This window comes from Erinaceus europaeus, chromosome 17, assembly GCF_950295315.1.
Source record: "Erinaceus europaeus chromosome 17, mEriEur2.1, whole genome shotgun sequence".
Lineage (NCBI taxonomy): Eukaryota > Metazoa > Chordata > Mammalia > Eulipotyphla > Erinaceidae > Erinaceus > Erinaceus europaeus.
In genome coordinates, this window is record NC_080178.1 from 19338179 (window position 1) to 19360934 (window position 22756).

At 38.5% G+C, this 22756-nt stretch overlaps 1 non-coding gene across 1 annotated transcript; it reads left to right on the top strand.

Moving 5' to 3' along the window:
• Positions 1-16716: 16716 nt before the first annotated feature.
• LOC132534118 (U6 spliceosomal RNA) lies at positions 16717-16823 on the top strand. The gene has a single exon (XR_009545797.1). It is a non-coding gene; the product is annotated as a U6 spliceosomal RNA (small nuclear RNA).
• Positions 16824-22756: the final 5933 nt, after the last annotated feature.

Here is a 22756-nt window from a genome sequence, read left to right on the forward strand (position 1 = left end):
TGATTCACATATCAGGTCTGGGTTATTCAGAATCCAGCAGACAAAGAAAGGGATTTCTAGGAAGTTAAATGTATTTTTATCCTATTGAGAGTTTTGTCCACAAAACAATACAATAACAATTCTTAGTTTATCAAAACCATTGATATTACATAAAGCTGTAAATAAACAAAGAATGTAATCTTCCCCTTGCCATTTATATCATCTCTCCCAATTGTAGGAAAATCTATAAACACATAGAGACACAGGAGAATTATTTCTCTTCATGAAGCAACATTGTATTTTGCATAGTACTCTGACACATGATTGTCTTCCTTAGTATGTCATGTGACCGGCCCTCCAAATCTGCAACCATAATAGTAAAATAATTTTTTAAGTAGCTGCATAATTTTTCACAGTAACAAAGCAACACAATTTATTTAATCATTCACTTGTTGATGTTGTTTAGATTTTTTCAGTTCTATATCCTTTAAACAATAATCCAATAAAATTTCCCTGAATATGTGGGTTTGACAACTTGTACTTGTATTTCAATGAGATAGAGTTCAAAACTGCTATTTCTCAAAGGTTCCATCTACTCTAAATTTTAATGGGTAAATAATTTTCATACCAGAAGTATATAAGAATAATCATTTTTTTACATTTTTTTATTTTATTTTATGTAAGAAAGGATTAATGAACAAAACCATAAGGTAGGAGGGATATAACTCCACACAATTCCCACCACCCAATCTCCATAACCCACCCCCTCCCCTGATAGCTTTCCCATTCTCTATCCCTTTGGGAGCATGGACCTAGGGTCATTGAGGGTTGCAGAAGGTAGAAGGTCTGGCTTCTATAATTGCTTCCCCTCTGAACATGGGCGTTGAATGGTCAGTCCATACTCCCAGTCTGCCTCTCTCTTTCCCTAGTAGGGTGGGTCTCTGGGGAAGCTGAGTTCCAGGACACATTGGTGGGATCTTCAATCCAGGGAAGCCTGGCCAGCATCCTGGTGGCATCTGGAACCTGGTGGCTGAAAAGAGAGTTAACATACGAGGCCAAACAAATTGTTGAGCAATCATGGGCCCAAAGCTTGGAATAGTGCAGAGGAAGTGTTAGGGAGGTACTCACTGCAAACTCTAGTGTACTTCTGCTTTCAGGTATATATTTTGCAGTAGTTTATGGATACGTGTGAACATATGCTCTCTCTCACAGAAACTGGTGTATATCTAGGTTTTAGGACTTTGTTAGAAAGTGAACCACCTGAGATGGAATTAGAGTATACTATGAAAGGAAAGGTCTCACCCGAGTAATGAAGCTGAGGGGTTGTCATTCCACACGTGAAGTCTCTGGACACAGTCTGAGCTGAAGCATATTGAGGTGGCAATCGTTGCGTTGGTTAGGTTGTGATCGGCGGATGCAATATTATTTGGTATGGATTGGGAGAGGCATACAGGAAAGTGGGCCCTATCCAAGGGTTCCAGGACTGGGGGAAGTAGGGGCTCTATAGTGGAGATGTGAGGTTCCTGCTGTCTTAGGGTTCCAAAAGACAATGGATAGTTAATGTTATCATCACATTATTTGGTAATTGGGTTAACTTTGAAAAGTCCTTTTGTTATGGTTTGCTGTACAGTATCCAGTATCTTGTATATAGCTGTGCTATTGGATGCTTCTAATCTACTTGGTCTAAGCTTTTGAGAGAGTCTGCATATCAAATACACAGCCTATATATTAAAAAGATTCAGTTTGTGTTTTGAAAAACTTTGAGACATACAATTGATTTTCCCCCTCTCATACTGATTAACTACTGATTTATATGTCTACATTTTGCTAGGAGTGTACATAAACACCATTCCCACCACCAAAGACTGTGACCCATCCCTCCCACCCACTCCCACCCCCCACTGGCCCAGGAAGCTGCATGTCTACCCCTTACCACAGGGTTTTTACTTTGGTGCCCTACTTACAATTTGATCAGGTCCTGCTTTTAGTTTCCCTTTCAGATCTTCTTACTCAACCTCTCTTGATGAGTGGGATCATCCCATACTCATCTTTATCTTTCTGACTTAGTTCACTTAACATAATTCCTTCTAGCTCTGTCCAAGATGGGTCAGAGAAGGTGGGTTCATTGTTTTTGATAGCTGCATAGTATTCCATTGTGTATATATACCACAGCTTTCTCAGCCACTCATCTGTTGTTGGGCACCTGGGTTTTAGCTATTATGAATTGAGCTGCTATGAACATAGGAGTACATACCTCTTTTTGGTTGGGTGTTATGGAGTCCTTGGAGTATAACCCCAGGAGAGGAATTACTGGATCATATGGAAAGTCCATGTCTAGCCTTCTGAGAGTTTTCCAGACTGCTCTCCACAGAGGCTGTACCAATTTACATTCCCACCAGCAATGTAAAAGGGTTCCTCTGTCCCCACATCCTCTCCAGCATTTGTTGCTGCTGTCCTTTTTGATGTGTGTGCCATTCTTACAGGAGTGAGGTGGTATCTTAGTGTTGTCTTAATTTGCATTTCTCTGACAATCAGTGACCTAGAGCAGTTTTTCATTTGTTTGTTAGTCTTTTGGATCTCCTCTGTAGTGAATGTTTTGTTCATATCCTCTGCCCATTTTTGGATGCGGTCATTTGCTTTTTTGGTGCTAAGTTTGCTGAGCTCTTTATATATTTTGATGATTAGTTTCTTCTCTGATGTATGGCATATGAAAATCTTCTCCCATTCTGTGAGGGGTCTCTCTGTTTGTTTAATAGTTTCTTTGGATATGCAGAAGCTTTTCAATTTGATGTAATGCCTTTGGTTTGTTTCTGCTTTAGTCTTCCTTGCAATTGGGTTTGATTCATCAAAGATGTCCTTGAGTTGTAGGTGGGAAAGTGTTTTACCAATGTTTTCTTCTAAGTATTTGATTGTTTCTGGTCTGACATCTAGGTCTTTGATCCATTTGGAGTTGATTTTTGTTTCTGGTGAGATAAAGTGGTTCAATTTCATTCTTCTGCATGTTACAACCCCGTTTTCCCAGCACCATTTATTGAAGAGAGCCTCCTTCTTCCATTTAATCCTTTGGGCCCCCTTATCAAAGATTAGATGTCCATAGGTGTTGGGAAGAATAATCATTTCTGTATGTTTTCAAAGATGTGATATTGTGTTTCACTTTAAATGTGGAAATGTAATTACTACTTTTCTTTGCACTGTGACTTTTGCTGTTGAATAAGTTCCATTTGCTTATTGCCATTTAAAATTTTTCTTTTGTACATTACAAATTCACATTCTTTTTCATCTACTAATTGGTTTCTCTCTTTCTCTTTGCTTTGCTGAATTTGGAAAAATTCCTTAAATACCATAGAATTATTCAATTATTTATCTACCATATATGTCATGAATTTTCTCTAGTGTATAAAATGTAGATATAATTTATTTTTAATTTTTTAATGCTTTTAAATTTATTCATTTATTATTGTACGGAGACAGAGAGAAATTGAGAGGGGTGGGATAGATAGAGAGGGAGAGAGACAGAGAAACACCTCATCCCTGCTTCACCACTTGTGAAGCTTTCCCCCAGCAGGTGGGGACCAAGGGCTTGAACCCAGGTCTTGTGCACTGTAATGGGAGTGCTTAAGCGGGTGTGACACCACCTGGCCCCGATATAGTTTATTTTTATACATATTTCCAAACATAGTAATTTTACTATTATAGAATGTACATGTTATTTATTTTTGCCTTTATAACATTTTAGATTTTGCATTTTAGAATATTTGACCAGAAGGTTTCACATAGCACACCAGAAACTTACTTTGTGAGAGTAGAGATATAATTTTAATGCATAAAATTATAAAGTAAAATAGTCACTTCATAATGGAGTTTTTGTATATATATATTTATTTTCCCTTTTGTTGCCCTTGTTGTTTTTCATTGTTATTGTAGTTATTATTGTTGTTGTTGTTAGATAAGACAGAGAGAAATGGAGAGTGGAGGGGAAGACAAAGGGGGGAGAGAAAGACAAGACATCTGCAAACCTGCTTCACCACTTGTGAAGCAACTCCCTGGCAAGTGGGGAGCCAGAGGCACTAATGGGGGTCTTTGCGCTTTGCGCCATGTGGGCTTAACTGGCTGCACTACTGCCCAACTCCGTTGTTTTTAAAAAATTTTTTATATACTTATTTAATTTCCCTTTTGTTGCCCGGTTTTTTTTTTCATTGTTGTTGTAACTATTATTGTCGTTAGATAGGACAGAGATAAATGGAGAGAGGAGGGGAAGACAGAGGAGGAGAGAAAGATACCTATAGACCTGTTTCACCGCCTGTGAAGCGACTCTCCTGCAGGTGGGGAGCCAGTGGCTTGAACCTGGATCCTTATCCCGGTCCTTGTGTTCTGTACCACCTGCGCTTAACCAGCTGCGCTACAGCTGGACTCCCTCGTTTTGTTTTTTTTTTTAATAGATTTTATCATTCAAAATATTGGCATTGTGATGATGTCAGCAAAAACTGTCCTTGACTCTTAAGTGTTTGGGAGTTTATAGTGTAAAGCAAATGACTCATTTTACGGTAGAAGCAAAGAAAAAAAAAGATAGTATAGTGAAATGGATTATATATGTCTGTTGTTGAAATTAATAAAATTGAATATTATCTGAAAATGCTTTTAATTAGAACAAAGTAAAACAGGCTACACACACACACACACACACACACACACACATACACACATTTCTATTGACTTCTTCTTTGCTACATGCTTATTTCCATTGACACATGCATTACTTCATAGAAAAGAGCTGCCAGCCAAGTAGTAGGGGTGAGAGTTCATCTTCTATATGTCTTTAAGGGCACAATTGGAGTAATGTTAGCCCAACCAACTTTAAGAGCAGAGATAATTTCTCTTTATCTATTGTGTATACTGTCATTGTCTTAACAATGTGGTTATGTGAAAAGGCAATGAGATTACAATAAAAACTTCAAAAAGTAACAAGTGAACTTGAAAATCCATGTAAAATTTCTGGCAAGAGAATATGAAGAAAGGATGAAGGGAAGACAATTTATGGGCCAGAAGTATCAAGAGTAGTCTAGGAACGGCTGGGAGACAGCATGCTGGTTATGCTAAAAGACTTGAGGCATCAAAGTTCTCAGGTTCTGTCCTCATCACCACAGTGAGCCAGAATTGAGCAGTGCTTTGGTAAAGTAAAACAAACAGACAGACAAGCAAAAAACTAGAAAGAGGTGAGGACAGCCTAGAATTCCCTATCCTAAATGTACGTGGTACTTAGTTATAAAGTCATATGGTAACTGCACAACAGTATAAGCAAACATGATATTTTTTTAAGCATTACTACTCCCACCATCTTTGACACAGAACATTACTATGAGAAATTAGCAGCATTCTGTGTGTGAGTTTCTACCCATTGTTTTCAAGTGGAGGAACAATTCTTTATGTCCTAGTGAAACAATTTGATACTTGATGTAAATAGGAAGCAGAGTTTGCAATAGGATCTATGCAAGCAATCTGTCTCAAATATTTCAAATATTAGTGCAGTCCCAATGATTAAGAAATACCTAAAAGCAGGAGGTGGGGGTGGTGGCACCCCTGGTTGAGTGCACGTTACAATGTGCAAGGACACAGTTTCGAGCCCCCAGTCAGCCTACCTGCAGGGGGAAAGCCTCATAAGTGGTGAAGCAGTGCTGCAGTTGTCTCTCTGTCTCTCACCCTCTCTATCCTTCCCTTCCCTCTAGATTTCTGACTGTCTATCCAATAAATAGAGATAATAAAATTTTTTTTAAAAAGAAATACCTAAAAGCTACTAAAGAATTTACCTGAATTATGAATTACTTCCTTATAATATCTTTTCCTTGGTATGATCTGCACAGTATGCTTGTGCAGTAGAAAGTGCTATAAGTTTCTCAGGTGATATTTTCAAGAACCTCTTCTTTGGTATACAGATTCAAGTTGGAAAAAAAGAAACAAAATAGGCCTTGAATTCTTCTCACCAGCCACTACCACCCCATTATCAAAATGAATGGGACTTTACATCTTTGTCTTTTCCATAGCTAAAGAGGAAGCAATTTTTAATTCCCCTTTCCCTCCTAACACCTCATATCCTCTGACCTCTCTCCCTGTCTCTTAAAGACACAGTTTTTTAATATAAAAATCTGTCTACCAATGCAATGAAACTTGCATGTCAATGTAGCTCCCTGATACATGTTTTTTTGTAATTATCTTTATTTATTTATTGGATAGAAACAGCCATAAATCAAGAAGGAAGGGAGAGGTAGAGAGGGAGAGAGAAATAGACACCTATAGCACTGCTTCACCACTCAAAAAGATTTCCCTTGCAGGTGAGGACAGGGGGCTTGAACCTGGGTCCCTATGTGTTATATAGCATGTGTGCTCAGCCAGGTGTACCACCACTCGGTCCCCTCTGATACATGTTAATAGATGGATTTTTTCTTCACCCTTGGTCTCATGCCCCTACAACTCTTCCCAAGTACAGCCAGGTCACATTACATTTCTAAAATACAAATTGGAGCCAGATGGAGTGCAGTGGGTTAAGCGCACATGGTGTGAAATGCAAGGACCAGCATAATGATCCTGGTTCCAGCCCCCAGTTCCCCACTTGCAGGGGGGGTCACTTCACAAGTGGTGAAGCAGGTCTACAGGTGTCTATCTTTCTCTCTCCCTCTCTGTCTTCCCCACCTCTCTCCATTTATCTCTGTCCTATCCAACAACAATGACAGCAGTAACAACAACGATAAACAACAAGGGCAACAAAAGAGAAAAAAATGGCCTCCAAGGAGCAGTAGATTCGTAGTGCAGGCACCAAGACTCACCAATAACCCTGGAGGCAAAAAAAAAAAAATTCTAAACATGCTTAAAATGTATCAGAAATATTTGTGTACACTTATTTTTGTCATTGCTGGTTGCTAATTCTTCACTTCTTCAGGTGAATTTTTTTCAGAGACCTTGTCAGTGAGTGAGAGAGGGATAGAGACTACAGCACTGAAGCTTCCTCCAGTATAGCATGGGCCAGGTTCTAACCTGGATCAAGTGTGTAGCAAAGCAGGCAGGTATGGTGTTCAAGTGAGCTATGCTGTTGGCCCATGTGCATGTTTTTTTTTTTTTAATGCCGTTTGAATACTTGAGGACAACATGCTATAATAAAATGTTTTAGACTTTCTCTCCTTTTATTATGTTTGACTGTTATCAAGTATTAAACTTCTTCACGTCTTCCTTCTTTCATATCTGGTCAAGCTAATCATGAGTTCTGGGTGAGTTCTCCTTTAGCCAGTGCGATTCAATCCATGTAACGCTCCATATTGTGTACATGTGTACATATCTTCATGTAACCTTCATATCCTAACTTCATTTAAAACCCCAGTCTAGGGTTGGGGAGATAACTTAGCATGTTAGAGCACAGGTTTTGCAAGTTTGATACTCCAGAGGTATCTCTCCTCCACCTGTTCCCTCTCATTCTCTCCCTCATTAACAATAAACAAAGGAAGAAAGGAAGATAAGACGAAGGAAAGAGGGAAGGAAGGAAGGAAGGAAGGAAGGAAGGAAGGAAGGAAGGAAGGGAGAAAGGTCCTTTAATATGTAATTTTTTTCCTTCAGCTTCTCTAGCCGTTTTTTTTTAATATTTATTTTATTTATTTATTCCCTTTTGTTGCCCTTGTTGTTTTTTATTGTTGTTGTTATTATTGTTGTTGGATAGGACAGAGAGAAATGGAGAGAGGAGGGGAAGACAGAGAGGAGGAGAGAAAGATAGACACCTGCAGACCTGCTTCACCGCCTGTGAAGCGACTCCCCTGCAGGTGGGGAGCCGGGATTCGAACTGGGATCCTTATGCCGGTCCTTGTGCTTTGTGCCACCTGCACTTAACCCGCTGTGCTGCAGCCCGACCCCCCTCCAGCCGTTTTTTAATGAGCTTGGGAAGCCGTCCTAGCTTTCTTAAATTTATTTCATTATGTAATTAGTAAATATGTCCATATTTAATGTGTGAGTGACATCATAGTCTTGACATTGGAACTACAATTTAGCTTGATGGGGTATGTGTGTATGTATTGTATTTATAGTGAGGCCACAGCATATATCTAGTACTTACCTAATCCAAATTCTCATTCAACCAGTAAATGTTTATTTAAGAGTTATTCTATGCTATGTACTTTCTAGTTATTAGAGAAAGTATGTGAAACAATATAAATAGGACCTTTGGAGTTGGAGATTATAGTTCAACTAGACAAATGGTGAAAAAGCACTTTAAACAAATTTATACTGTGGTTATTGCTATTAAAATTAGAGATCAGGGTGATCCAAAATAAATGAGGAGTTAGAATTGAACTGGGTTGTTAGAGAAGGCTGTATTGTGAAGATGATGTGACTTGAAAACTATAAGCAAAAAATTCTCACTCAAGCAAATATTTAGGATTTTATAATTTTAGGCTAGGAAAATAACAACTGAAAAGTAGCAGTAATGGGAGAGAAAAACCTTTTTTTTTTGTATTTTAGAAACAAAATAAAGGCCATGGGTACTGAGCATAGAGAACAAGGGAAAGAAAAGGTGAAATGGAAAGATAGACAAGGACTAACTCACAGAATCAGAAGGTTACGCGAGATTAATGTGACTATCCAATGCACAGTGAAAAATTTAGGCATGGTCTGGTTTTTAATCAGTAATCCTAGATTCTATAATAGTTATGAGCAGGAGTAGAAGCATAAAAAACAATTAGTGAGCTAAGGAAAATAATTCAGTAAGAAATTGATCAGAGAAGGTAAGTAGATGGGTTTTCAATCTTTTTTTTTATAGTCTATTTCCTTTTACATATACTATATTACCTCAAAAGAAGAGTTTCCTATCTCATTGACTGAGACTGACAAGCACTGTTTCTCTGGGCATGTGGACAATCATATTGTTCTTAGCTCTCCTCTGTGACGAACCTTTTATTGCCTGGCCCTGTCCTGTTGCACTCACAGAAGACCATGTGATTTTACAACACTTCTCTTACCAGAATATCTAATAAGAGTTTCTCTAAGTACAAACCTAGATACTGATAGTGAATACTGATAGTGAATACACTATCAGTATCTAATAAGTTCTATATAATTAATAAGTTCTAGTTTTCTTTGTGAAGCATTGCAGTGGATAGATCTAAATAAGGTATTTGGACTTTGAAACTGTCCTAATATTCATTGAGTACTGGCAAAGGTCAAGCACCTAATTGGAGGATTTCTTTTAATTGCTTCAGGAATTCTCAAGAAGAATGATCAGAACATCTTAGATGGTAATGATCTGGAAAATGGAAAGGGGCTTGCAAAATGGAAAATGAAAATAGTAACCTCAGATGCTTACAAAATTAGTTTAAAAGGCAAGCTAACTAGAGGGAGGAAAGCAAGTCATCCCTTGAGAGAAGATTAAATTCACCTGAGTATAGGTCAAGTCCTATTACCTAATGCATTAATCTTATAGGTTTTTTACATTTCTAAAAATTACTGTTTAAATTCTGAATGATATCCTGTTATTTCAAGGTGAATTTTAACTTCACAAGCCCTTAAGGGATTCTTCTTCTTCTTCTTCTAGCTTTTGCCCTTCTTCCGTCGCCAGTCAACAGCATCAGGTTGAGCCTGATGTAAACTTTCGAGACCTCCTTTGAATCTGGAGAGGTGGCAGTCTTTGACTATGTGGGTCATAGTCTGTCTGGAGCCGCAGGGGCAGTTTGGGTCGTCTCTGGCTCCCCAGCGATGGAACATAGCGGCGCACTGGCCATGGCCTGTTCGATAGCGATTGAGGAGGGCCCAATCATAACGTGCTAGGTCAAAGCCGGGTTGACGCTTGCAGGGGTCTGTGATGAGGTGTTTGTTCTTTACCTCAGCTGACTGCCAACTCTGTTTCCAAGAGACTGGAACAGAGAAGTTCAGTGTAGGCGTAGGGGACCAGATTGGATGATGAGACGTCAAGCATTGAACAGGGTGGGTGAAGATATCGGCGTATATTGGCAGGTCCGGTCGAGCGTAGACGTGGGAAATGAACTTAGATGATGCCGCATCCCGACCAATATCTGGCGGGGCGATGTTGCTAAGAACTGGCAGCCATGGAACCGGGGTGGAACGGATGGTTCCAGAAATTATCCTCATGGAGGAATATAATTTGGAATCGACCAAGTGGACATGGGGGCTACGGAACCATACTGGGGCACAGTATTCTGCAGTGGAATAGCATAATGCCAGAGATGATGATCGTAGTGTGGAAGCGCTCGCGCCCCATGAGGAGCTGGCCAGTCTTGCAATGATGTTATTCCTCGCGCCCACCTTTGTTGCAGTTTTTATGAGATGTTTGTGAAATGACAGAGTGCGATTGAGAGTAACGCCAAGATAGACTGGCTGGGCTTCATGCCTTAAGGGATAATACAGATACTTACAGGTATTGTAGAGATGAGTTCTACAAAACTAGGATTTCTGACTTAGGCCATAACTTGGGGTTACTGAGCAAATGACTTAATCCTTCCTAATCAAGAAAAATAATGATGTGAAAGATTCTAAATAATTTCATGTTCTAATACTTTATGAATTCTTTGACATTCACAGATTTATATTTTCTTAGTTTGATGATAGTGAGGTAAAGAGTAGAAAGCCACAATTCTACTTAAACATATATCAAACATTGGTGTAAGTATAAATTAAAGAGATACATAAAAGGAATTCTGCTTAGCATATAGACAATGAGATACATGTCAACTGAATAATAACCACTTTGCATAAATAAATTTTCATTACTTTATGAGTCAACACTTTTGCAGGTTAGTGAGTGCTTCCACATTCATCATGTAAGTTTATTATCAAAGTCTTTTTACTGTTACAAAGTTGATGCTGTGGAGTCCATCTTAGAGATTACTACACTAACTTGCAAGAAATATAACCAGGGTTTGAACCTAGGTCTTCTGATACCTAGTCTCAAGTTATTTTCCTCATGCCAGAAAATCTCTAAAGCCAGGTTTGAATAGACACTGCATTATAAAAAAATCCCTAAGCAGAATTCTTCATAGAGGTCTTAATAGTCCCCCTATGCTAAAAGAGAAAACAAATAAACAAATAAAAAAACCTGAGGAGTTAAAATTGTCAAAGATATGACATGATTGAATTGAGATTTCTATCCACTATTAAATTCTAAAGATCACCATAAAGAATTTCTTGCCAGTGATTGTGGGAAATTCATTAAACTCTTTGATATGAGAACACTCTAAAAGTTTAGAATAATGGCATTAAAATATCTTAAATCTGTAATATCAATAAATTTCAGTGGCCTGAATTCACCCATTAAAAGTATATAGTAGGAAGATGGATCAAAAAACACAACCCAACTATATGTTGTATACAGAAATCTTACCTAAATCAACAGGGCAAACACAGACTCAAAGGAAAAGGATGGAAAACTATCATACAGACAAATGAACCAGAAAAAAGGTCAGGAACAGCTATTCTCTTTTTTTTTTAATTTATTTTTTATTTAATGTTGATATGCTTCTAGTTCTGCTTCTGGGATCCCTTCTGTTACATTGCTTGACATTGTGGTCTATTTACATGATCATTCTGTTACATTGGTTTGGTCTCACTGCCTGTGCCTGCAGGAGATTTTGGTTTAGTCCTTGCCTTTTCTTGCTTCTTGCTTCTCCCTGCCCCCTATCCTACATACTTCCTGGGTTCTGGACTCTTACGAGGGAGGAGAGAGAGGCAGCATAGAATTGGGCTGTGATTAGATTAGATTAGTTTTTTGAACCGTTCACTCGTGAATAAAGAAACACTGCTTCTCCACTCAGCCATGTGTCCCTGGTCGTCTGTCTCCTACCGCGAAGCTAGCCTGGCATACTGGCACCCTGAACTTTGACTGACAATTTAAGAAAGGATAAACTAACAAAACCATAGGGTAGGAGGGGTACAATTCCACACAATTCTCCATATCCCACCCCCTCCCCTGATAGCTTTCCCATTCTCTATCCCTCTGGGAGCATGGACCCAGGGTCCTTGTGGGTTGCAGAAGGTGGAAGGTCTGGTTTCTGTAATTGCTTCCCCGTTGAACATGGATGTTGATTGGTCGTTCCATACTCCCAGTCTGCCTCTCTCTTTCCCTAGTAGGGTGGGTCTCTGGGGAAGTGGAGCTCCAGGACATATTGGTGGGGTCTTCAGTCCAGGGAAGTCTGGCCGGCATCCTGATGGCATCTGGAACCTGGTGGCTGAAAAGAGAGTTAACATACAAAGCCAAACAAATTGTTGAGCAATCATGGACCCAAAGGTTGGAACAGTGGAGAGGAAGTGTTGGGGGGGTACTCACTGCAAACTCTAGTGTACTTCTGCTTTCAGGTATATATCTTGCACTTGTTTATGGATACTGTGAACATACGCTCTCTCTCACAGAACCTGGTGTATATCTAGATATTGGGACTTTGTTAGAAAGTGAACCACCTGGGATGGAATTAGAGAATGCTATGAAAGGAACGGTCTCACCCAAGTAATGAAGCTGAAGGGTTGTCATTCCACACCTGAAGTCTCTGAACACAGTCTAAGCTGAAGCATGTTAAGGTGGCAATCGTTGCGTTGAATAGGTTGCGATTGGCTGATTATTTGATATGGATTGGGAGAGGCATGCGGGAAAGTGGGCCCTATCCTAAGGTTCCAGGACTGGGAGAAATATAGGCTCTGTAGTGGAGATGTGAGGTTCCTGCTGTCTTAGGGTTCAAAAAGACAATGAATAGTTAATGTTATCATCACATTATTAGGTAATTGGGTTAACTTTGAAAAGTCCTTTTGTTAGGGTTTGCTGTATAGTACCCAGTATCTTGTAAATAGCTGTGCCACTGGTTGCCTCTGATCTATTTGGTCTAGGCTTTTGAGAGAGTCCGTATATCAAACAGTTATTCTCATATCTGACACAGTCAACCTTAAGATAAATAAAATTAAAAAAAAAGATAGGGATGGACATGACTTAGTGTTCAGAGGATCAGTCAATCAAGAGGACTTATGATTATTGACATCTATGTACCCAATGGGAGACCATCTAAATACATTAATTATCTACTGAAATAGCTACAGCAACGTATCAGCAGCAACACAGTAACAGTAGAAGACTTTGACCCCCACTCTCGACTTGACAGATCATCTAGCAAGAGAATTAGTAAAGAAAGAGGGGAATTAAATGGATAGATAAACTAGAACTATTAGACATTTACAGAGTCATTCATCTCAAGAAACTGGAATATACATTCTATTCATGTCCATATGGGACATTTTGAAGGATAGACCATATGTTAAGCCACAAAGAAAGTGTCAACAAATTCAAGAGTGTTTAAATCATCTCAAGCATCTTCTCAAACCACAGTGGCATTAAATCAACACTTAACAGCAAATGAAAAATTAGTGAAAGTCCCAAAATTTGCAAATTCAACAGTACACTACTTAACTACTGGGTCAAAGAGGAAATTAAGGATGAAAATAAAATGTTTTAAGAAATCCATGAAAATAAAGAAACAAGCTATCAAAATATTTGAGACACCACTAAGATAGTACTGAGAGGGAATTTCATAGTCATACAAGCACACATTAGGAAACAACCAAAAGCTCAAGTAAATAACCTGACTGCACAACTTAAAGACTTAGAAGAAGAGGAACAAAGGAATCTTAAAGCAACCAGAAGACCTGAAATAACAAAAATAAGGGCAAAAATAAATAACATTGAAATTGAGAGAACCATAAAAAAGATGAATGAAGCTAAATATTGGTTCTCAAAAGAGTAAAGAAAATCAACAAACCCTAAGCCAAACTCACAAAAAAAGAGGCGGGGTGGGGGGAAGAAGATTAATAAATATGGTATCTCCTGAAAGAGGAGATACCACAATAGACACCACAGAAACTCAAAGTACCAAGCTAGAGATCCTAGAAGAAATGGATGAGTTCCTAGATAACCTACAAACTTCCAAAATTAAACAGAGAGAAACTAGGAAATATGAACAGGCCAACCACAGCCAAAGGAATTGAAATAGTTATCAAGAGCCTCCCCAAAAATAAAAGCCCTGGACCAGATGATTTTACAAATGAGATCTACAAAACTTTCAAGGAAGAGTTAGTCCCTCTACTTTTAAAAGTCTTCCAAAACATTGAAGAAACAGGAATACTACTCTCCAGCTTTTATGAAGCCAAAATGACCGTGACACCAAAAGCATATAGGGAAACAACAAAAAAAAGAAAACTACAGGCCAATAGCTGATGAATATAGGTGCTAAAGTATTGAACAAATTCCTAGCCAACTGGATACAGCAGTATATTAAAAAGATTATTATGAACAAGTGGGGTTTGGCCCAGAGATGCAAGGTTGGTTTAACATAAGCAAATCAATCAACATGATGTGATCCACCACATCAAAAAAAGCAAGACCAAAAACCATATGATTATCTCAGTAGATACAAATAAAACCATTGAAAAATCCAACATTTCTTCATGATCAAAATGCTACAAAAATAGGAATAGATAAAAAATCCCTTTAGATAGTGGAGTTCTTATATAGCATACATAGAGCCAACATTATACTCAATGGTGAAAAATTGGAAGCATTCCCCCGCTCTGATCAGGTACTAGACAGGACTGCCCACTATCACCATTACTATTAGAAGTTCTTGCCATAGCAGTCAGGAAGGATCCAGGAAATAAAGGGATACAGATTGGAAGACAAGTCAGACTCTCCTTATTTGCAGATGATATGATATTGTAAATGGAAAAATCCAAAGAATCCATCAGGAAGATTTTGGAAATTAACAGGCAATATAGTAAGGTGTCAGGCTACAAAAATAATATTCAAAGTCAGTGGCATTCCTCTATGCAAACACTAAGAGAGAAGAAAAAGAAATCCAGAAATCAATCCCTTTTACTATAGCAACAAAAACAATAAAATATCTTGGAATGAACCTAACAAAAGAAATAAAGGACTTGTATACTAAAAATTATGAGTCGCTATTCAAGGAAATAGAAAAAGACACAAAGAATCCATGTTATTGGATTAGAAGAATTATCATCACCAAAATGAATATACTACCCAGAGCCATACAGAAATTTAATGCAATCTCCATCAAGGTCTCATCATTTTTTTTTCAGTGGAATAGAACAAAAGCTACCCTAAACCCTAACCCTAACCCTACAAATGTTTATCTGGAGCCAGAAAAGACCTAGAATTGCCAAAACAATCTTGAGAAGAAGGAAAACAACTGGAGCCATCACACTCCCAGATCTAAAATTGTATTATAGGGCCATTGTAATCAAAATTACTTGGTACTGGAACATAAATAGACACATTTGTCAGTGGGATAGAATTGAGAGCTCAGATGTAAGCCCCACACATGTGGATAGCTAATCTTTGACAAAGGTGCCCAGACTTTTAAATGGGAAAGGAGAGTCTCTTCAACAAGTGATGCTAGAAAAAATGGGTTGAAATATGCAGAAGAATGAAACTGAACCAATATATTTCACCATAAACAAAAATAATTTCCAAATGGATCAAGGGCTTGGATGTTAGACCAGAAACAATACTTAGAGGAAAATAGTGGCAGAATTCTTATCCATCTAAATTTTAAAGGCATCTTCAATGATATAAGTCCAATTATAAAGAATACTAAAACTAAAATAAACCAGTGGGACAACATCAAATTAAAAAGCTTCTGCACAGCAAAAGATACTACCATCCAAACAAAGAGATCCCTTACAGAATGAGAGATCTTCATATGCCATGCATCAGACAAAAGGCTAATAACCAAAATTTATAAAGAGCTCACCAAACTCAGCAAAATAAATAAATTAATTAAAATGAGCCCATCCAAAATTGGGGAGAGGAAATAAATAGAACGTTCACCACAAAAGAGATCCAAAAGGCCAACAAACATATGAAAAAAAGTTCAAAGTCATTGATGGTCAAAGAAATGCAAATAAAGACAACAATGAGATATCACTTCACTCCTGTGAGAATCTCACACATCAAAAAGGTATCAGCAACAAATGCTAGAGAATTTGTGGGTCAAAGGTACCCTCCTGCACTGCTGGTTAAAAATTTAAGTTGGTACAACCCCTGTAGAGAGCAGTCTGAAGAACTCTCAAAAGGCTAGAAATAGACCTACCCTATAACCCTGTTATTCCTCTCCTGGGGATATATCCCATGGAACCAAACACACTCATCCAAAAATATGTGTGTATACCTATGTTCACAGTAGTATGATTTGTAATAGCCAAAACCCGGAAGCAACCCAGAAGAATAACTGAGTGAGTTGTGGTCTATATGCACAATGTAATATTACACAGCTAGTAAACATGATGAATTTGCCTTCACCTCATCTTGGATGAAGTTTGAAGGATCATGTTAAGTGAGATAAGCAAGAAAGCGAAGGATGAATATGGATAATCCCATTTATAGACAGAAGTTGAAAAAATAAATCAGAAAGGGCTGGGTGGTGGTGCACCTGTTGCGTGCACATGTTACAATGCTCAAGACTCAGATTCAAGCCTCCAGTCCCCACCTGCAGGGGGGGAAGCTTTTCAAGTGGTGAAGCAGGGGTGCAGGTGTCTCTCTGTCTCTTTCCCATTCTGTCTCCCTGATCCTCTCGACTTTTGGCTGTCTCTATCCTATAAATAAATAAATATAATAAAAAAGAAAAAAGAAAAAAAGACAGTAACTTGGGTCCACTTGCATATCAGATTTCAGGCTCAAGGAAAAAAAAAACTAGTATAGTGCTCACTTCGGCAGCACATATACTAAAATTGGAACGATACAGAGAAGATTAGCATAGCCCCTATGCAAGGATGACACGCAAATTCGTGAAGTGTTCCATATTTTTAAAGCATTTCCCCTCAGATCAGGGACTAGACAGGGCTGTCCACTGTCACCGTTACTATTCAACATAGTATTGGAAGTTCTTGCCATAGCAATCAGGCAATAGAAAGAAATCAAAGGAATACAGATTGGAAGGGAAGAAGTCAAGCTCTCACTCTTTGCAGATGATATGATAGTATTCATAGAAAGACCTAAAGAATCCAGCAGAAAATTACTGGAAGTTATTAGGCAATATAGCAAGGTATCAGGCTACAAAATCAATGTACAAAAATCAGTGGCATTTCTTTATGCAAACACTAAATCTGAAGAAGAAGACATCCAGAAATCATTCCCATTTACTGTTTCAGCAAAATCAATAAAATACCTAGGAATAAAGTTGACCAAAGATGTGAAAGACTTGTATGCTGAAAACTATGAGTCGCTACTCAAGGAAATAAAAACTGATAGCAAGAAATGGAAAGATATCCCATGCTCATGGATTGGAAGAATAAATATCATCAAAATGAATATTCTCCCCAGAGCCATATACAAATTTAATGCAATACCCATCAAAGTTCCACCAAGCTTCGTTAAGAGAATAGAACAAACACTACAATCATTTATCTGGAACCTGAAAACACCTAGAATTGCCAAAACCATCTTGAGGAAAAGAAACAGAAATGGAGGCATCACACTCCCAGACCTTAAACTATATTATAAAGCCATCATCATCAAAACAGCATGGTACTAGAACAAAAATAGGCACACAGACCAGTGGAACAGAATTGAAAGCCCAGAAATAAATCCCAACACCTATGGGCATCTAATCTTTGATAAGGGGGTCCAAAGGATTAAATGGAAAAAGGAGGCTCTCTTCAATAAATGGTGCTGGGAAAACTGGGTTGTAACATGCAGAAGAATGAAATTGAACCACTTTATCTCACCAGAAACAAAAATCAACTCCAAATGGATCAAAGACCTAGATGTCAGACCAGAAACAATCAAACACTTAGAGGAAAACATTGGTAAAACACTTTCCCACCTACACCTCAAGGACATCTTTGATGAATCAAACCCAATTGCAAGGAAGACTAAAGCAGAAACAAATCAATGGCACTACATCGAATTGAAAAGCTTCTGCACATCCAAAGAAACTATTAAACAAACAGAGAGACCCCTCACAGAATGGGAGAAGATCTTCACATGCCATACATCAGACAAGAAACTAATCACCAAAATATATAAAGAGCTCAGCAAACTTAGCACCAAAAAAGCAAATGACCCCATCCAAAAATGGGCAGAGGATATGAACAAACATTCACTACAGAGCAGATCCAAAAAGCTAACAAACATATGAAAAATGGCTCTAGGTCACTGATTGTCAGAGAAATGCAAATTAAGACAACACTAAGATACCACCTAACTCCTGTAAGAATGGCATACATCAAAAAGGACAGCAGCAACAAATGCTGGAGAGGATGTGGGGACAGAGGAACCCTTTTACATTGCTGGTGGGAATGTAAATTGGTACAGCCTCTGTGGAGAGCAGTCTGGAAAAGTCTCAGAAGGCTAGACATGGACCTTCCATATGATCCAGTAATTCCTCTCCTGGGGTTATACCCCAAGGACTCCATAACACCCAACCAAAAAGAGGTATGTACTCCTATGTTCATAGCAGCACAATTCATAATAGCTAAAACCTGGAAGCAACCCAGGTGCCCAACAACAGATGAGTGGCTGAGAAAGCTGTGGTATATATACACAATGGAATACTATGCAGCTATCAAAAACAATGAACCCACCTTCTCTGACCCATCTTGGACAGAGCTAGAAGGAATTATGTTAAGTGAACTAAGTCAGAAAGATAAAGATGAGTATGGGATGATCCCACTCATCAATAGAAGTTGACTAAGAAGATCTGAAAGGGAAACTAAAAGCAGGACCTGATCAAATTGTAAGTAGGGCACCAAAGTAAAAACCCTGTGGTGAGGGGTAGACATGCAGATTTCTGGGCCAGTGGGGGGTGGGAGAGGGTGGGAGGGATGGGTCACAGTCTTTTGGTGGTGGGAATGGTGTTTATGTACACTCCTAGCAAAATGTAGACATATAAATCAGTAGTTGATTAATATGAGAGGGGGAAAATCAATTGTATGTCTCAAAGTTTTTCAATATACAAACTGAATCTTTTTAATATATAGGCTGTGTATTTAATATGCGGGCTCTCTCAAAAGCCTAGACCAAATAGATTAGAAGTATCCAATAGCACAGCTATATACAAGATACTGGATACTGTACAGCAAACCCTAACAAAAGGACTTTTCAAAGTTAACCCAATTACCAAATAATGTGATGATAACATTAACTATCCATTGTCTTTTGGAACCCTAAGACAGCAGGAACCTCACATCTCCACTATAGAGCCCCTACTTCCCCCAGTCCTGGAACCCTTGGATAGGGCCCACTTTCCTGTATGCCTCTCCCAATCCATACCAAATAATATTGCATCCGCCGATCACAACCTAACCAACGCAACGATTGCCATCTCAACATCCTTCACCTCAGACTGTGTCCAGAGACTTCACGTGCGGAATGACAACCCTTCAGCTTCATTACTAGGGTGAGACCTTTCCTTTTATAGTATACTCTAATTCCATCTCAGGTGGTTCACTTTCTAACAAAGTCCCATAACCTAGATATACACCAGTTTCTGTGAGAGAGAGCTTATGTTCACACGTATCCATAAACTACTGCAAAATATATACCTGAAAGCAGAAGTACACTAGAGTTTGCAGTGAGTACCCCCCCTAACACTTCCTCTCCACTATTCCAAGCTTTGGGTCCATGATTGCTCAACAATTTGTTTAGTTTCGTATGTTAACTCTCTTTTCAGTAACCAGGTACCAGATGCCACCAGGATGCTGTCCAGGCTTCCCTGGATTGAAGACCCCACCAATATGTCCTGGAGCTCAGCTTCCCCAGAGACACACCCTACTAGGGAAAGAGAGAAGCAGACTGGGAGTATGGACAGACCAGTCAACACCCATGTTCAGCAGGGAAGCAATTACAGAAGCCAGACCTTCTACCCTCTGCAACCCTCAATGACCCTGGGTCCATGCTTCCAGAGGGATAGAGAATGGGAAAGCTATCAGGGGAGGGGGTGGGTTATGGAGATTGGGTGGTGGGAATTGTGTGGAGTTGTACCCCTCCTACCTTATGGTTTTGTTAATTAATCCTTTCTTAAAAAAAAATAAAACAAGACAAAACAAAACAAAACAAAACAAACAAAAAAAGTAGTATAGCCACAGGCCTTTTGGAATATAACTAAAATATGCCTACTAGCTATCTATAAAATGCAGACTCCCCCAACTCTTCATCTGCCCTACTCCAGCCTTCAGGTTCATGATTAGTCAACAACTTGTTTGGCTTTATATGTTAACTCTCTTTTCAGCCACCAGGATCCAGATGCTAGCATGGTGCCGACCAGATTTCCCTGGACAGACCACCCCACCAATGTTTCCTGGAGCTCAGATTCCCCAGAACCCCGCCCCACTAGGGAAAGAGAGAGGCTGACTAAGAGTATGGATTGACCTGTCAAAGCCCATGATAAGCGGGGAAGCGATTACAGAAGCCAGACCTTCCACCTTCTGCATCCCACAATGACCTTGTGTTCATACTCCCAGAGGGTTAAAGAATAGGAAAGCTATCAAGGGTGGCGATAGGATATGGAGTTCTGGTGGTGGGGATTGTGTGGAGTTGTACCCCTCTTATCCTATTTTTAGTCAGTGTTTTTTTAATAAATAAAATAATAATAATAATAAAAAAGAAAAATAAGAACAGAAGGGAAAACATAAAGGTCAACTTGGGCTGGAGTTGCTGTATTACAGTAAAGTAAAAGACTCTGGGTTGGGGGGAGGGTTCAGGTCTTGGAACATGATGGCAAAGGAGGACCTAGTTGGCGTTGAATTGTTATGTGAAAAACAAAGAAATGTTACACATGTACAAATTACTGTCATTTACTATTGACTGTAAACCATTAATGTTTCTAATAAAGAAACAAAGAAAAGAAAAAAAGAATTATAATTATGTTCCTCATGTTGATATTGTTATATCTTAATTTTTTAAAGTAAATATTGAAAGACTTGGCATCATCTTCTCTAAATTGAGTGCCTTCTACACTCAGGTCAACTCATCCCTGGAGGTCGAATTTCATTTGAAGATTTCCTATTCCAAAATGTGTGTGTAACTTTTTAAAAAATTTATTCCCTTTTGTTGCCCTTGTTGTTTTATTGTTGTAGTTATTATTGTTGTTGTTATTGATGTCATCCTTGTTGGATAGGACAGAGAGAAATGGAGAGAGGAAGGGAAGACAGAGAGGTGGGAGAAAGAGACACCTGCAGACCTGCTTCACCGCTTGTGAAGTGACTCCCCTACAGGTGGGGAGCCAGGGGCTTGAACTGGGATTTTTATGTGGGTTCTTGGGCTTTGCGCCATGTGCACTTAACCCACTGCGCTACCGCCCGTCTCCCGTGTGTCACTTTCTTTTTCTTGTTGATAATGTGCCTTAAAAAGCACAGAATATGGAAACATTTTTATATCTGCTAGTATTCCTTCCTTTTGGGTGGGTGGGGACTCGCTTAACTTTTCATGTTTTAATTTCCTTTGTAGCTCTCAGTCGTGTTGTGTCTTTTTTGTTAGCTTGCTATACTTTTGCCTTCTCTTTAGTTTCTAGTGGATTCAGTTTATGGGGTCATTTTATGCTTGTTTACTTTCAGTATGTCTCAGAAAATACTATAACCAGAAAAAAAATAGTGAAAAAGAAAAAAGAAAATAGAAAGATGATACTGTATAAAGGGGAAGAGTTTTCTCTGAATTGCTTTTGGATTTGATTTATAGATGTATTTTAATACCTGAAGTGATCACTTAAAGAACAAATGACATTAAACAAATGACATATATCTGGAACTTTAGATAATTAAAAGAAAGCTCTTTGCTGCTTCCATAAAATAATAATAAAAAACCTAAGTAGAAATATGAGTTACATCATCTATAATTTGAGGAAAATTATAAGCTTTGGAGTTAAAAGTTTTCTGAAGTCAAACCTTTAATTGTTCAAGTGAGATCTCTTTGGTTTTGAACATGCAACTTTTTTGCAATTATATTCTTCATTATGTAGATCACAAAATGTAGTCATGGAGGGTGGATAAAATGAAGTATACATGTAAAACATGTCAAATAGTGTATCCCTTACGAAGGATTTTGTTGTGATTTTTGATGATTCAGCATATTATCCTACTTCCTGCCTCATATACCTTCTGGGAGGTGAGGGCCTTTCTCTTAATGTACAGCCTTGGGGTGGGTTATGCTACTCCCTGCTTCCTAATGATTCTTTCTGTGGCAATGGTACGATCCTCCCTCTTAGTCCAGTAGTGAGAGATTAAGCTAATCTTTAATATTAGTTAAACAGACTCTTCCCTATAGGCTATTAAGCAGTGTGTTAAAAAACCCAATGGGAGGAAACTCTTGGTGTTTAGACTGGTCACAGATGTAATAATGCTGCACACTTAGTGACCCAAAAATGTATGCCAGGTGGGAAACTATGTATTAAATATTTCAAAGTGGCCATTATGTCATAGGCTATGGAAAGAGTTAGCAATTTATTATACCTGTTGAGAAAAGAAAATCACTATATCTTCACCATTCCACTCATATAGGAAAATAAATTCACATTTGGGTGGTAGTCAATAATGTCATTCAGAAACACAACCTATTCCTGTGGATTTTTTTGAAAAATGTATATGTACACACACACAATTATTTATGGAGATAAGTACCTTTTTGTGAGGTCAGAAGACTCAATTTCCTTTAGACACTCAAAGGGTCGTCATCTTTTAAAGCTCTGAGCTGTCACTCTACTTGTTTCCTACTTAATATATGAGAATTCAAGTAAATTGTAGTTAA